The 15,029-nt window shown below is 35.0% G+C and overlaps 1 non-coding gene across 1 annotated transcript; it reads right to left on the minus strand.

Moving 5' to 3' along the window:
- Positions 1–454: 454 nt before the first annotated feature.
- LOC139845684 (small nucleolar RNA R71) lies at positions 455–561 on the minus strand. The gene has a single exon (XR_011758448.1). It is a non-coding gene; the product is annotated as a small nucleolar RNA R71 (small nucleolar RNA).
- Between the last annotated feature and the right edge of the window lie 14,468 nt (positions 562–15,029).

Consider the following 15,029-nt stretch of genomic DNA (forward strand, 5'->3'; position numbering starts at 1 on the left):
AATCATTCCTTCTGAACCACAAACCGTTAAATCAGAATCTTCTAGTGATTTGGATTCAACAAATTCAAATATGGCAGAAACGGAACCTCAAAGTATGGAAGACCGAAGGAGAGCCACACGCACGGGCCAAGGTCACGCCATTATTAAGCCAGATGTTAATGCGCCAGATTTTGAAATCAAAGGACAAATCCTACACATGGTCACTAATCAATGCCAATTTAGTGGTAAAACAAAAGAAGATCCAAACGAACATCTTCGAACTTTTAATAGGATTTGTAATCTATTTAAAATCCGAGAAGTTGAGGATGAAACTATTTATCTTATGTTGTTCCCCTGGACTTTAAAGGGAGAAGCCAAAGATTGGTTAGAATTGTTACCCGAAAGAGCGATTGATACATGGGATGTTTTAGTTGAGAAATTTCTTAAAAGATTCTTTCCGGCATCTAAAGCCGTGAGACTTCAAGGAGAAATTGCCACGTTCATGCAAAAGCCAAATGAAACGTTATATGAAGCGTGGACAAGATTCAGAAGGATGTTGAGAGGATGTCCTCAACACGGTTTAGATACTTTTCAAATAGTGCAAATCTTCTATAAAGGCGTCAACGTCACCACACGAAAAGACATCGACACAGCAGCTGGTGGTTCCATTTTGAAGAAAACCGCAACTGAATCTCACAAGATTATTGATAACACAACCTCCCACTCTCATGAGTGGCATCATGAAAAAGATATATTTCATTCATCTAAAGCGGCTAGAGCCGATTCTAGCCATGACTTTGATTCCGTTTCCGCAAAAGTAGATGCTTTCGAGAGACGAATGGAAAAGATGACTAAAGATATTCACGCAATACGAATCAGTTGTGAGCAATGCGGTGGACCACACTTAATGAAAGATTGTCCCATTGAACAAAACAATGGAATAACGAGAGAATGTTTCCTACATGAACCAAAGGCCGGGAAATAATTATCAAAATAATTATCAACCGCCAAGGCCAAACTTCAATCGAAATCAAAACATTCTTTACAATCCAAATGGACCCAACAATACCTCATATAACCAACAAGGTCTGAATAACCAACCAACTCAAAACAACACTTTCAATCAACAAAGACCTAGCTTGTATAAACTACCACAACAAACCGAAGAGAAAAACTCAAATCTGGAAGAAATGGTACAAAAGCTAGTTGAATCTAAAAAACAATTTATTGCAACTCAAACCCAAACGAATGAGAGGTTTGATCAGTCATTTAGAACTCAACAAGCTTCCATTTTGAATATAGAAAAACACGTAGGTACTCTTGCTAGCATAATGAGTGAGAGGGAACAAGGAAAGCCACCGAGTGATATCGAAGTAAATCCTCGAAATGAGAATGTTAATATGGTGTCAACAAATTCTGAAAAACCAGCAACAGAAGATGGGAAGATTTTAGATGTGAGTAACAATGAAGAAGTTACACCACCACCACCACCCGAGTATGTAAAGCCAGTAGTGGCACTATACAGACCACCCATTGCGTTTCCAAGAAAAGGAGTTGAGTATGAAGTTTGTGATACTTTTGGAAAGAAGAAGAAGAATAAGAAAGTGCAAGAAACAAAAATTGTAAAAATAAATTCGGTGAAGATAGTTCCACCGAAACTTCCACCCAGATTGGGTGATCCGGGTGAATTTATTGTTCCTTGTCTACTTAGTGATTGTGTCATGTATGATGCACTAGCAGATTTAGGTGCGAGTGTGAGTATTATGCCTCTTTCATTATGTAAGAGATTAGGAGTAGGTGAGTTAAGTCCAACGGAAATGAGTGTTCGACTCTTTGATCAAACCATTAGGCACCCAGTTGGAATTGCTGACAACCTACCCGTTCAAGTAGGTAATTTAACCTTTCTAGTCTAATTTATTGTCATTAACATAGAAGAGGACTCAAACGTTCCTCTAATTTTAGGTCGACCATTCTTAGCGTCCACCGGGGCGTTAATGGTAGAATGACACTTAGTAATGGTGAAAAATCGATCACCTTTGTGATTCGAAAGTCTAAATCTCCACCAACCAAAACTGTTGAACCAAAAACGATTGGTAAGAACCATATTGTTTTACCAACTCCAACGGTAATGCTTAACAATAATAAAACGCCTAAGTGTGGGGAAGATGAAGTAACACCTAATGATGACTTGATAACAAAGAACCCCGTTGTTGATACGAAATTAAATGACCCCGTTATTAACAGTTCAATGAAGAAACTTTATAAACGGGTTTACGATGCTAGAATTAGGGGGAACTTTAAGTTATGTAACCGGTTAGTATCCAAACTGTCGCCTAAAGAAAAGGCGAAACTAGTTGAATTTGTGGATAATACAGAATAAGCCGGCCACTGGCTTAAAGCAAAAGTCACAGATATGCAAGTTGATTATGGTCCAAGAGAAATTGACGATGAAGTTAATCACAATTTAGACACCACAGCTACCTAACTGTGGGGAGATTCAAATGTTCTAAAAGAAAATGTTGTCTAGAGTTAGTTGTTCTGTTCTCGTGTAGTTCCGAGAATGGAATCCGATTGGTCTTTTCCACTAGCAGACACTAAAGAACTAGTTTTCTTCCTCCATTCTGAATTTTTTTTTTTTTTTTTGTAGGTTTTATATGAAATTAATATGCTTTTTAAATTTAAGTTTTGTGTGAATTTAAAAATAAAATTTACTTTATTTCATTAAGTTTAAAAAATGATTTCTAAAATTCGTCGTGAGTTAAACACTAGGTCATAGAACCGAAATTACTTTACCCAAGGACGGGGCGAAAAATTTTGTTATCATTATTTTAATATTATTGATCTAAAGTATGCCAAAAATATTATATGAACGTGGGGTTATATACCAAACTTCAAAAATATGTATATATATGTTTGTATTTTATGTTATATACAAAACAGGATAAAACAACGCAATTTCAAAGATTAGCAAACAGTTCGGAAAAACAACCGTTTTTGAAGGAAAAAATGTGTGATAAAACAACAAAAAGAATGAACGATGAGGCGCACCATCTATCATTCGATGAGCTTTGTAATTTACAAACTGGGTATTTTTAATCACTTTTCTACACTAATCACCCCTCATGAATTTAAATTTTTACTGATTTCATGCAAATGAGGGCATTGCATGATCTCAAGTGTTTGGAAGGGTTATAAATTATCTCGGGTTTATACTTGGTTTATTTGTCAAATTTTGTGAAAATTTGAAAAAATTTCAACTAAATGAATTCAAAATCATGTTTATACATATTTATGAACGATAAAAACTAGGTGTTAATACCGAAATTATCGTTACCTCGGAAAGGACATAAATTGAGAAACAACCTAAAATGCTTGAATTCATTCAAAATGGAAAAAAAAGAGAATAAAAAGGCAAAGAAAGAAATAAATAAAAGCCAAGTGTGGGGAGAATATACCAAGTTATTCAATTAAAAACTATCTATCACATGTTTCTGTAAAGTTTATTGCAGGTGCTTTTGTTTTGGGCTAAATTAACTGTTTTTCCCGGTTTATTGTAATATAAATGAAAGAAATGATGGATCTACACGATGAATCAATTCCATCATTAAAAGAAAGTAAATTCTTCCGAAAAAGACACGCGCTTCTTGATTTAGGTCAGGAAGTTGTCGTTCAGACCAGCTGTAGGTTGACGAAAAATCTAGAAAAGTCATCTCTAAAATCAGCAGGAAATCCACGGACCTCAGTATCAAACAGGGTCGCCAAGTGGTCAGACTTATCCTAACCATGAGAGGATCTATCTCGTAAAATGGGGAGGGCGCCGTGCAAATTAGCTTGATAAGACTAATGAATCAGACCCCCAGAAAGGATAATCTCCTAAAAGATCAAAAATCAGCTTTTAAGCATGATATCACTTAATCCTTGAGATTGACCTTAAAGATTGAGAATTACAAACTCATGGAATTCGATGATATCTAAGCTCGAGCTTGAACGAGAAAATATTTTGATCAAATTAAAACCGATTTGTTTTTTGAAAATCTATTTTCAATGCGTTCATTACCATTGAACGTAAAATTCTGAGGATTCATCAGAATTCATTAGGTCACCTGAACCAAATCGGGTGTCAACCGTAAGAACGGTTGTTGCATAGCATGGTCGAAGACAGGACCTTGTGCCAGACCGAAAAATTATAGGGTGATCTTTACTATTGCTCCTACAAAGGATAGTAATTGCATCCGACACTTTATGGACCATGAACATCTGCATGTCATTAGACATTGCATTAACAGTTGCTTGTTCATCGCTTTCCTTTACAACCGGACGGTAGTTTACCCAAAGGTAATATACGGAGCAAGTATACTGGACGTGTGCTTTCTTTATACAAGGTTAGCAAGTGGGTGACACAAAACCGCAAGTTTTGAGCTAAAATTTTCAAATCTGAAACCCACACAACAGGCAAAAACATTTTGCAAACACCGGTGAAGGGTTATTCCGGAAAACTTATCTAGGGTAAAAGCTAGAATGAATTTTCAAAAGATTAAATGTTTTCATAAAGATCCAATTTCCTTAAAGGATCTAAATTTTCATAGTCATGTGGGACTATAAACCACATTGTTACTATCATTGTTTATACCGCCATATCAAAATCACTGATGTATAAAGTGTGAGAATAAAAAAGTGATTCGAGTGAAGTGTGATTTAATTTCAAGTTTTGTATTGCTTGAGGACAAACAACGTTCAAGTGTGGGGATATTTGATAGTGCTCCATATGAACATATATTTAGTCGCAATATCATCCCAATATGTAAAGTTTTTAGTTGTAATTATTTTATTTTTAAGTTGTAATCATTTAAATAAATAAATGTGAAGACGAAGCACGAAAATTAAAGAATTGAAGAAAAAGTGCCACTAAAGCCTGAAAAGTGCCACTAAAGTCATAGTGCACTCAAAAGTGCCACTAAAAGTGATTTAAAGACTTGCGCGGATTTTGGGAGTTAAGAAAAATAATGTTTTGTGCAAATTACAACTTGCGAAACATAAAGTACAAGATATTAAAACGTACGAAAAGACGTTCGAAAATCCGGAACCGGGATATAAACCGAGAAGAAACGTACGACTCAACGGACCTAAAATTACAAGACAACTATGCACATGAATATATATATATATATATATATATATATATATATATATATATATATATATATATATATATATATATATATATATATTTATTTATATATATATATATATATATATATATATATATATATATATATATATATATATATATATATATATATATATATATATATAAAAGTGTCGGCAAGCTAGTGTACAAAGAAGTGTGAGCTGGAGCAGCCCTCCATGCGATCGCATGGAAATTGGGCATCACAGCCATGCGATCGCATGGCCCCAAAAGTCTGGCCACGTCCTATAAATACCACGATTTCAGACGAGTTCTTTACACCTTTTTCAATCTTTCTTTCTCTCTATGTAATATATATTTATAATTTTAATTTTAATTATAATTAAGATTAATAATAAAGTATGGTTTAGTTGGTTTAATGTAAGAAATGTTTTATGGGTTTTAAAGTCGGAACTCTGTCCGTGTAACGCTACGCTATTAATAATCACTATAAGCTATGTTCTTCCTTTTTAAATTAAAGTCTCGTAACTAAGTTATTATTATGCTTATTTGAGCCGAAGTAATCGTGATGTTGGGCTAAATATTAAGATGGGGTTATTGATTTTGTACCATAATTCGGGTTTGGACAAAAGACCGACACTTGTAGACATTGGACTATGGACTATTAATAGATGGGAGGTATTGTCTAATCGAATGACAACTCATTGGAATCTGTAAAACCTATCTTCAAATTAGTTAATCTAATAATTATTAAATGATTATTTATGTCATATTTAGTGACGTTTATACGACATCTTTTACAATCATTTAATTAATTATTCGGGTTGGGTAATTGATTATTCATTCTGATCAAGTGGGTAAATTAATATTCGTATCTCATTAAAACAGAGGTGGATTACATACAAGGATAATTGGTGTAATTGTTAACAAAGTATTAAAACCTTGGATTACACGCAGTCGATAACCTGGTGTAATTTTTAATTTAGTATTAAAACCTTGTTACAGTTTGAATCCCTAATTAGTTGGAATATTTGACTTTGGGATAAGGTTAATTTGACGAGCATTTTATAATTATGACCGATGGACTATTATGGGCAAAACCCAGATAGGTATCAAATAAACCAGGACAAAGGACAATTAACCCAGAGTAATAAATTAAAATCAAAACGTCAAACATCATGGTTACGGAAGTTTAAATAAGCATAATTGTGTTATTTTATATCTCATCGTACTTTTATTTACTGTCATTTTATTTATTATCATTTTAACATTGTTATTAATTTTACGCATTTTAATTGTTGTCATTTATCTTTTCGCTTAAAAATATAAAATCGACAAACCGGTCATTAAACGGTAAACCCCCCCCCCCCCTTTTATAATACTACTATATATATATATATATATATATATATATATATATATATATATATATATATATATATATATATATATATATATATATATATATATAGTTGTTAAAAATATAGTACGTAATCACTAGCTCCCTGTGGAACGAACCGGACTTACTAAAAACTACACTACTCTATGATTAGGTACACTGCCTATAGTGTTGTAGCAAGGTTTAGGTATATCCCATCCGTAAATTAATAAAACTTGTGTAATATTTCGTCGTATTTCGTCGTATTTCGTAGTAAACAATAATAGTATTTCGTACTACACCTCGCTGCATCATCAGCGCGTGTGTTATGAAAGTTAAGCAGGAAACGCGTCCGGAGATCATCATAGAAGCTTATAACTGGCGCTGGCAGATTGTCGAACCATTGTCGAGCCACACCCTCAAGTAGCGGCGGGAACTCCATGCACTTTGTCTCGTCAGCCCAAAGCTGGTTTCTCACTATACCTTCATACTTTTGTAAGAAGTCATCTGGGTCTGAGAATCCATCATAGTGCCCCAACGTTATCGGTATCACAGGTAGCGGCGTCGAGATGTGGTTCAGTATTTGCGTTGAAAACTTTTCTCCAGTGGGAGCTGTTTTAAAAGAGGGTTTGACGGGTGCTCCTTTCATTCCCGCATACAAGTTTTTAATCATGAGCTCGGCCTTTCCGGGTTGCTCAAACTCGTGCACCATATCATCTGGCGCGGCGTTCATCAAAGCGTAGATAAGATTTGCTTGGCTCTGGGCGCGTTGCTCGCGTGTTCGAGCCGGTGACTCTATGGATGCACCTCTCCCTGCAGACGAAGTTCCATGCACAAAAGTAGTAGCGCTAGATCCTGGGGTATTTGGGGAGGTATCTCTTCGAGGCGAAGGTGAAGGCCGCGCTCCCTGTGAACCAGCAGGACTGCTAGTGTGGCTAGGGCTATTGCGCGCAGACTCAGTCGCCAGATAGATGGGTACAAATCCCGTGCTCGTTGTGTTCGAGGCCCATGGTATCGGCCTAATTGCTTCTGGAGTCTTGAAGGACGACCCGGATGCGCCAGGGGGAGGCATCTGCGCGCCCCTTGGTGGCGCGTTATCAGAAGTTCCTGACGACCCCTTGGCGGCTGGCTTAGGTCCTGTAGGTGAGGTAGCTCGCGCTTGCGTGGGCTTTGGTGCTTCCTGCTTGCTGGCCATCTCAATACCTGGTACTGTATATCAAGGGGAAACAAGCGAGTTGTTAATGGACATACAGAAAAAAGATCAAATCAAAATCTTTTAACTTAAGTATCCCACGGATGGTGCCAAATGATCAAGCATAGAATATTCGGGTCGGGTTCGGTCCATGCTTGACATCAAATAAGGGGGATTTAAGGGTCAATTGGGTTTAACTCTCCGGTCCGGAGCACCGTGAATAACCCCCAGCGAGATGAGGATCTCAGCGGGGGTGGTTAAACATAGACCCACCATCGGCGGGTAGTCCGGTCAGCGATGGCTCGCGCTGGGTTATAGGGTTTATGTTCACGGAACGTTACCTGTACATCAAGGGTGACTAGTGAAATGCTATAAGTCCGGTAGCGCAGGTACAATTGCGCTATGCGCTACTATTCTCAGAGTATATATGTGTAAAAGTGAATTCCAGGATCCCTCGTTTTGTGGACGAAGTCTTGTATTTATAGGATAACCTTTCTTGTCTTCTATCGCCACGTAATAAGGTTAAAAAGATCGTGGTCTGCAAATAGTACGTCTTCAAACCAGTTGATCCGACAAAAGTAAAAAGTGTTCTTGCCGGCTCTGACCTTGTCTGCCAGGTGTCCTCTGCCAGCTACAGCATCGCCCGACATATGGGCGCTGCTTACGCGCGCTGATAGAACTGGCGCCCTGTTATGAGCATAGCGCTCTATTCCTTAGCGCGCACCCTTGCAAGTCATTGTGGCGATGCTGTTTGATGCGCTACACGATCTAGTCGGGTATGCGTATCATTAGTAGTCGTTCTTAATAAGATTTATTTTTGTGTATTATATTTATTTACTTATAAACTTGTCACTATTTCAGTACAATACCAGCATAATCTAAAGTTGAGCTGGTCAATCCAACACCAAGTTTGGTTGTATATTTTGATTTGCCCTACGATTATATCCATGAAATTGGCAAAATAGAACAATATGAAGAAAGTAGTGGTGAGACGACAAAATTAACTTGAAAATATACCAAACTTCAAGATCTTTATTCAGATAAATATAATAGATAATAGATTCTTTTCAGAATTAAGTAACATGAAATAAAGATGGGAAATTGAAAAAAAAAAAAAAGAAAAAGAAATAAAGATGGACTCACAACCATATCTGCCTCATATGATCGACTTTGTGTTTTGATTTGTCCCATCATTTTCTAAATGAAACAACCAAAATAAGGTGAGTCGGAAAAGCAATATAGAAAAACTTGAAAGTATAACATTAGATTGACACATTATTCACATAAGTACGACTGATGAGTTGTTTGTATAATCTACCTAGAGCAGCTCATGTATATGTGATCTTCATCACTCAAAGTGTCATCAGATACACTACAGACCACTATTACCTCAAGTGCAAGGGTTCCTCAATCTCTTGGCCCCTTAATTTATCATCTTTACTTCCTCTTTTGTTTGAAGAGCACATAAGCTGTTGTTACACTCACAATCATCAAGTGGAGTAGTGTTTGTATTCTTTAGAAAGCTACTAATAGTATTATGACTTGTATTCTTATTAACCCTGTCATCCAACTCTTTATCTTTTTGACATGTTCGTCTAATCTCACGTACTTCCAACGATTTGATTAGCTACAAGTAGATCAATACGATAGTGCTATATTTCTACATGCTTTAACTAATTATTATTCAATGTCTAAAAACGAAAAACAATTTTGTAAAAAGGAAATATAATTTGAAATACTATTGAATACATTCCTGGTTGTATACTAAATAGGCGACTTTCAACCTATTTGACCCATTTCACTGTTTTATACATTTTTTTTTCATTTAACCATTTGACTTATTAAAAAAATCATAATACGAATTGACCCATTCACAGGTATATAGAATATAATTTCCACCTCAATAGGAAGAGGTAACAAAATTTTAACAACCATAGGTTGGGTGTTTGATTCAATACCTTTATTAATCATGAATCCTACACTGTGCACTTTGCCCAGCTCCATTCAAAGCAATAAGATTGTTACTTCAAAAAGTTCGGATATACACAAGACATTACAATTTTATGAGTTATGTTGAATTTGATAGCATCTGAACATACCTTTTATCAAAAAATTGGACAAATTATGGACATCTTTAAGGATTGGTGGTTTTGGTAAGGGAAGCAATGTATGTACATACCTAACAAAACCTTTATACTCTATGTTGTTGTTTTCTAGTTATATGCAAGGATTCATCATCATGAAGATGTTTCTATACTATCAATGCTAGTAAGAATGGTAACAACCCAACTGTCTACCAGAAGAATGTCCCTCTTCAAAAACTATGCCAATGGCGCCACCCCTTTTCAAGTATAAACATTGCAATATTGTAAATAGAATTACACAAAAGTTAGCATAGAATAAGTAACTACATATATGAAACTGAAATGAGTATCGTCATTCATGAAACATGAGTATATCATCCCCCTTATCTCATTCACTCAATTATCTTTCACAAAAATGCTACATTTAGGCAACTATCTTTCACAAAAATGTATACATACACTCAATTAAACTAATGTGTTGTACTACTTTCATTTCAAACTTCAATGATCCTTTTTATAAAGCTTCAACACTTTTACCACACATAACATGTTTACTGTAGGTTCCGATTAAACATAACGAAACCAACAAATACAACAACACGGATCAATTCCCACCCGTTTATTATATTAATAGATATAGATATAAATATACAACATATTAAAGATACCAACACATTAAACAATTATATAATCAAATGAACATATAAAGTTGGTACAACTTATTAAGCATATCAACAGATCAGTACATCAGATTAAACAATCATATCAAAGTAGTATTCTTTTATAAAATGTAAATGCTTTATAACCATTGAATAGTTAGTGATGTACATACCTTCACAATAAGTAACAGTAGGCAGGCTTTACAAAAAAACACTAGGAGGGGTAATAAGAGCAACTAACTGCCTTTAAGTTTCTTCATCACTAACTGTTGTTTCCGGCACTTATAGTTCATCGGTTGTTGCCACAAATGATCGAAGTGAATATTGGTGAGAGATGGTTCTTAATTATTTGTACCAAACTAACAGTATGCAATTATTATAAAACAATTCATCAGTATCCATCAAAATCAAAATCTATATCTATATCTATACTATACATTAAAAGAAAAGAAAAATTGAGATATACTTTTTGAGCATTATTGAATTTGGACACTTAAATAAAAAAAAATGACCTCCATTACCCTTGCTTGATAACTATTGAATCAACCTATAACCTTATAATTATTTTGTTAATCACGGATCTTCCCACATTACCCTTAACAAGTAACAACGCGGGCAAAAAAAATCGACACCAGGAAACTCCATTTGAAAAGATACACACACAAAATTAGGGCAAAACTCTCTACCTACATTCCTTCTACTTCCATCTTCTTCCAATATTGATCCCAAAACGCAATATCTAACAAGGATAGGGGGTTGATTTTCTTGATACAATATCATCACCATCGACTCTCTTCATCGACATGCTTGAACGATTCCTTGAGCGATTCAACGATAGTTGCTCGCTGCCGCCGATTATTGCAAGGTATTTGTAACCAATAACTATTTTCTTGCCCGTTTATTTAGATCCAGTACTTATTACATGTTTGTAACTGTTTCAGATCAAAGGTTAGTATATTACAGTTTTTTCGTTTCGTTTTTTGATTTAGGGTTCAATTGATTTTGGATTCATTTCTTTATCGATGGTAACTGTTTCAGATTTTTCTTCTTTTATGTTTATATTATTGCATAAGTTATGGTTTTTAATTGCAAAATTTAGGGCTTTTGATTCACGAAGCTGTTTGTCATCGCAATCATCGTTTGGTTATTATTTCTTTCTGTACTAATTCACCATATTCAATAGGCCTAACAATCATCTGTTGGTATTGTTGGGGTGCAAACCTATCCCACATAGGAGGGAGACAAAAACAAATGTATGTATATAAGTCTAAGGGGAAGTTCCTCTAATACCAATTGGTTTTAGAAAAGGATGGACTTTTGGGCTTATATTGCAGGACATTGTGTTTGGGCTATACGATCTTACAAATGGTATCAGAGCTAGGCTATAGCCCGATGTGGTGGACGATGGTGGCGCACCCCTGAACGCACGGTGCGACATGGCACACCCCTCAGTTTGCCAACGATAATTGAGTCATGGTGCCTTATATCGAAAGTCTTTCTTCCCAAAGCGTGGAAGTGCGGCGTGTCCCGATGGTGAAAGAAAAGTGAAAGAAAGAGATCGGTGGTATAAGAGCCGTGTCCCGGTAGTGAAAGAAAAGAGACCGGTGATATAAGATGGCGGGAGTATCGTTGAAGGGGAGGCTCGGTGATGTGGTCTTCGGTTTGAGGGGAGGATTGTTGGGGTGCAAACCTATCCCACATAGGGGAGGGAGACAAAAACAAATGTATGTATATAAGTCTAAGGGGAAGTCCCTCTAATACCAATTGGTTTTAGAAAATGATGGACTCTTGGGCTTATATTGCAGGACATTGTGTTTGGGCTATACGATCTTACAGGTATGATGAATGAATTTAAGAGATTGACTTTTTGGGTTTTTTTTCTTTTAGTTTGAAAGATCTGATGTAATTTTTGTCTTACGCTCTGCTAAATCATCTTTTATATTAATTACCCGAGCTGCGGCTTTTTGTAAATTTGAAAATTTGAGTTTCAGATCATACAATAACTTGCAAAAATGGTGAAGACAGAGAGGTCAGTAAGAAATTGTGCTTATCAGTTACAATTTTTTTATTATCAATTTAGTAAAAAATTGTGCTTATATGAATTTGTATCGTCATATGTTGGTGTTTGTAGCACCAAAGTTTTTAGCTAGCATTCTGAAGAATGGCATTATTGGGTACTGAGTAAGATGTGGTAAGACTTGCATTGTTTCATATACTGATCATGTTTCCTTCAAAAGTATGCATTCATTTAATGTATTTTCATATGGTGACAAAACACGTTGTATAAATAAATTACAAATATATCTACAGGTGTGTTTATATAATTCGATTCCATTGATTTGTTTCTTTAATTCTGCAGGTGTGTTACCATTAAAGAGTTATTTACCATTTTTAGGCAAATTGCATTGTTTCATATATTGATCATGTTTCCTTCAAAAGTATGCATTCATGTACGTATTCCCAATGCACTTCACCAGTTTCGTTGTTCTTTCCTCTAACTACTATTAATTCATTTTATGTTATATAGCTCACTTCTATATATTTTCTTCAACTGGTTCGCGATCGCTATCTGATATGTACGTTTAAGATCCACAAACCTAACTGAGTTATGCTACTAATGTTTTGTGCATATTTACTTAATTAATATGCTTGTGATGTGTCTTAGGTTGACCATTTGTTCACATTATGTGGATTGGTGATATAAGGAGCCGGTTGGGTTATCAGTCATCTTACTTACATTCCATAGTATTGTTTTTCACTAATTTAATCGAATGAACGTGTTTGATAAGTTTCTTTTGTCGGTAACAATATATAGCAGAACACTTATCAGATTGTAATTTATATTATATATGTTATTTGATAATTTTATGATGGGCTGGGAAGTTGGCTACAATGTACGAGTTCGGGTAAAATCAAGTGATCGTTTTTAGAAAGTGTCAAAATGGGTCACCTGTGGATTTGAGTTTGGGTGATGTTAAGGGGAAATTTACCTGAACGAATGTAAAATTGAACTCAAATTAAATGCCCAAACCTGCAAAAGGGTAAGGGTAAATGAAGCTATAGCTGATCCAAATAGATTAATATTATACAATATGCATGAAAAGTTTCTTGCAGGTGTAACTGTCCATGATATGGTGAGTAGTAGATCAATAGGTTATATGAATTTCTTGTCTTACTGGGAGTTGGTTGTGCATTGCTATTCAAATTGGCTGGGCAACTACCAATTGGTAAGTTTCGTCTGTCATTATTATATATTCTAATTTAATATTAATAATTTACATAGTTAATAAAATAAATATGTAACAGAATGTATGTAAGGGATTTAAGATTGAGATTATGTATCAAATTAAACACATTAGGAGTCGATAAGGGCTTTATGATTATCTGAGACAAATCAAGGTTTTTAATGCACATATTAGTAAATTGTCCTAACATAATGGTGACTCTCAATAAATAATCACTTCATTAAACTTATGAAATTTGATGGTATGTGATGTCATTTGATATGAATTTCCTCTGGTGTAATTTCACTTAAATGTAGGGTTGCTATGCATGCATTGTTACTGGTTAATGTATGTTTAGCATGCTAATCCAAACCCAATCTTTTGACTTTTTAGAGTAGAATTACATTTTAGAAAGCTGGCAAATGGATCTTTATGTGTCACTAAGGCAATGCAACATGAGTTGGTACAAGTTTGGGGAATCAAGTGAGACAGTTTGCTTAAATTTCAAGATTCCCCATATAATACTTCATTTTCATGAAAATTGCAGGCAAAAGTTAGTGTAGGAAGATGATATTAAAAATTTCTTCATGTGGCAATTTCGGCCTATTTACTTATGAATGGGTTGATTTGAGCTATGTCACTTTTAAAAGCTGATATATGACTTACAAAAGTAGTCAAATAAAGTAGCTTACAAAAGTCTATAAAGTTCATTTTATTTTATATAAAATATAGATATAGATTAATAATGGTAATAATAAAGTATTTATGATGATGTTTTAACACGTTAGTCATCTAGGACAACACCATTTTTGGTCAACCCAACTTGATTCATACAAAGAGGTAACCTATTACCCAATCTACATAGTTGCAATTTTCATGGTATGAATGGAGTGTTTCTAATTTATCGTGTCTGTTGGTCAATGTTGTATTAATATTATATCTTAAATCTTATGCTTTCTTTTTCTTTTATTTTATTATGTAGAGCCACGGTGTTATATGATCAACCTCCCGAGTTTGTCTCCGTCCAGCTCAGCTTGATGAAAAGCATAAGGTATTTACTAAATACAATTGCACCTCGAAACATTCTAAGAAATAATATAATGGTTTAAGAAGCTTCATATTGATTGTTGGTTGCAGTTGTTTTGTAGAATTAAGAAAGATATATTCCAGTCAAACAGTCCTCCCGACTGCATCAGCTATGGTATTACACACAATACCATTCATCATTTTTTTTTTCCTCACTGTGTCCTTTGATCCCCATGATTATATATTTATTTTTATTCTAGGAATAACTTCCCAAGATATGCAAGATTCAAATGCGACTCTATTTACAAACAAGATTGGCGACAATTATCAGTTAAAGCAGA

The sequence above is a fragment of the Rutidosis leptorrhynchoides genome, chromosome 4, assembly GCF_046630445.1.
Source record: "Rutidosis leptorrhynchoides isolate AG116_Rl617_1_P2 chromosome 4, CSIRO_AGI_Rlap_v1, whole genome shotgun sequence".
NCBI classification, from domain to species: Eukaryota; Viridiplantae; Streptophyta; class Magnoliopsida; order Asterales; family Asteraceae; genus Rutidosis; species Rutidosis leptorrhynchoides.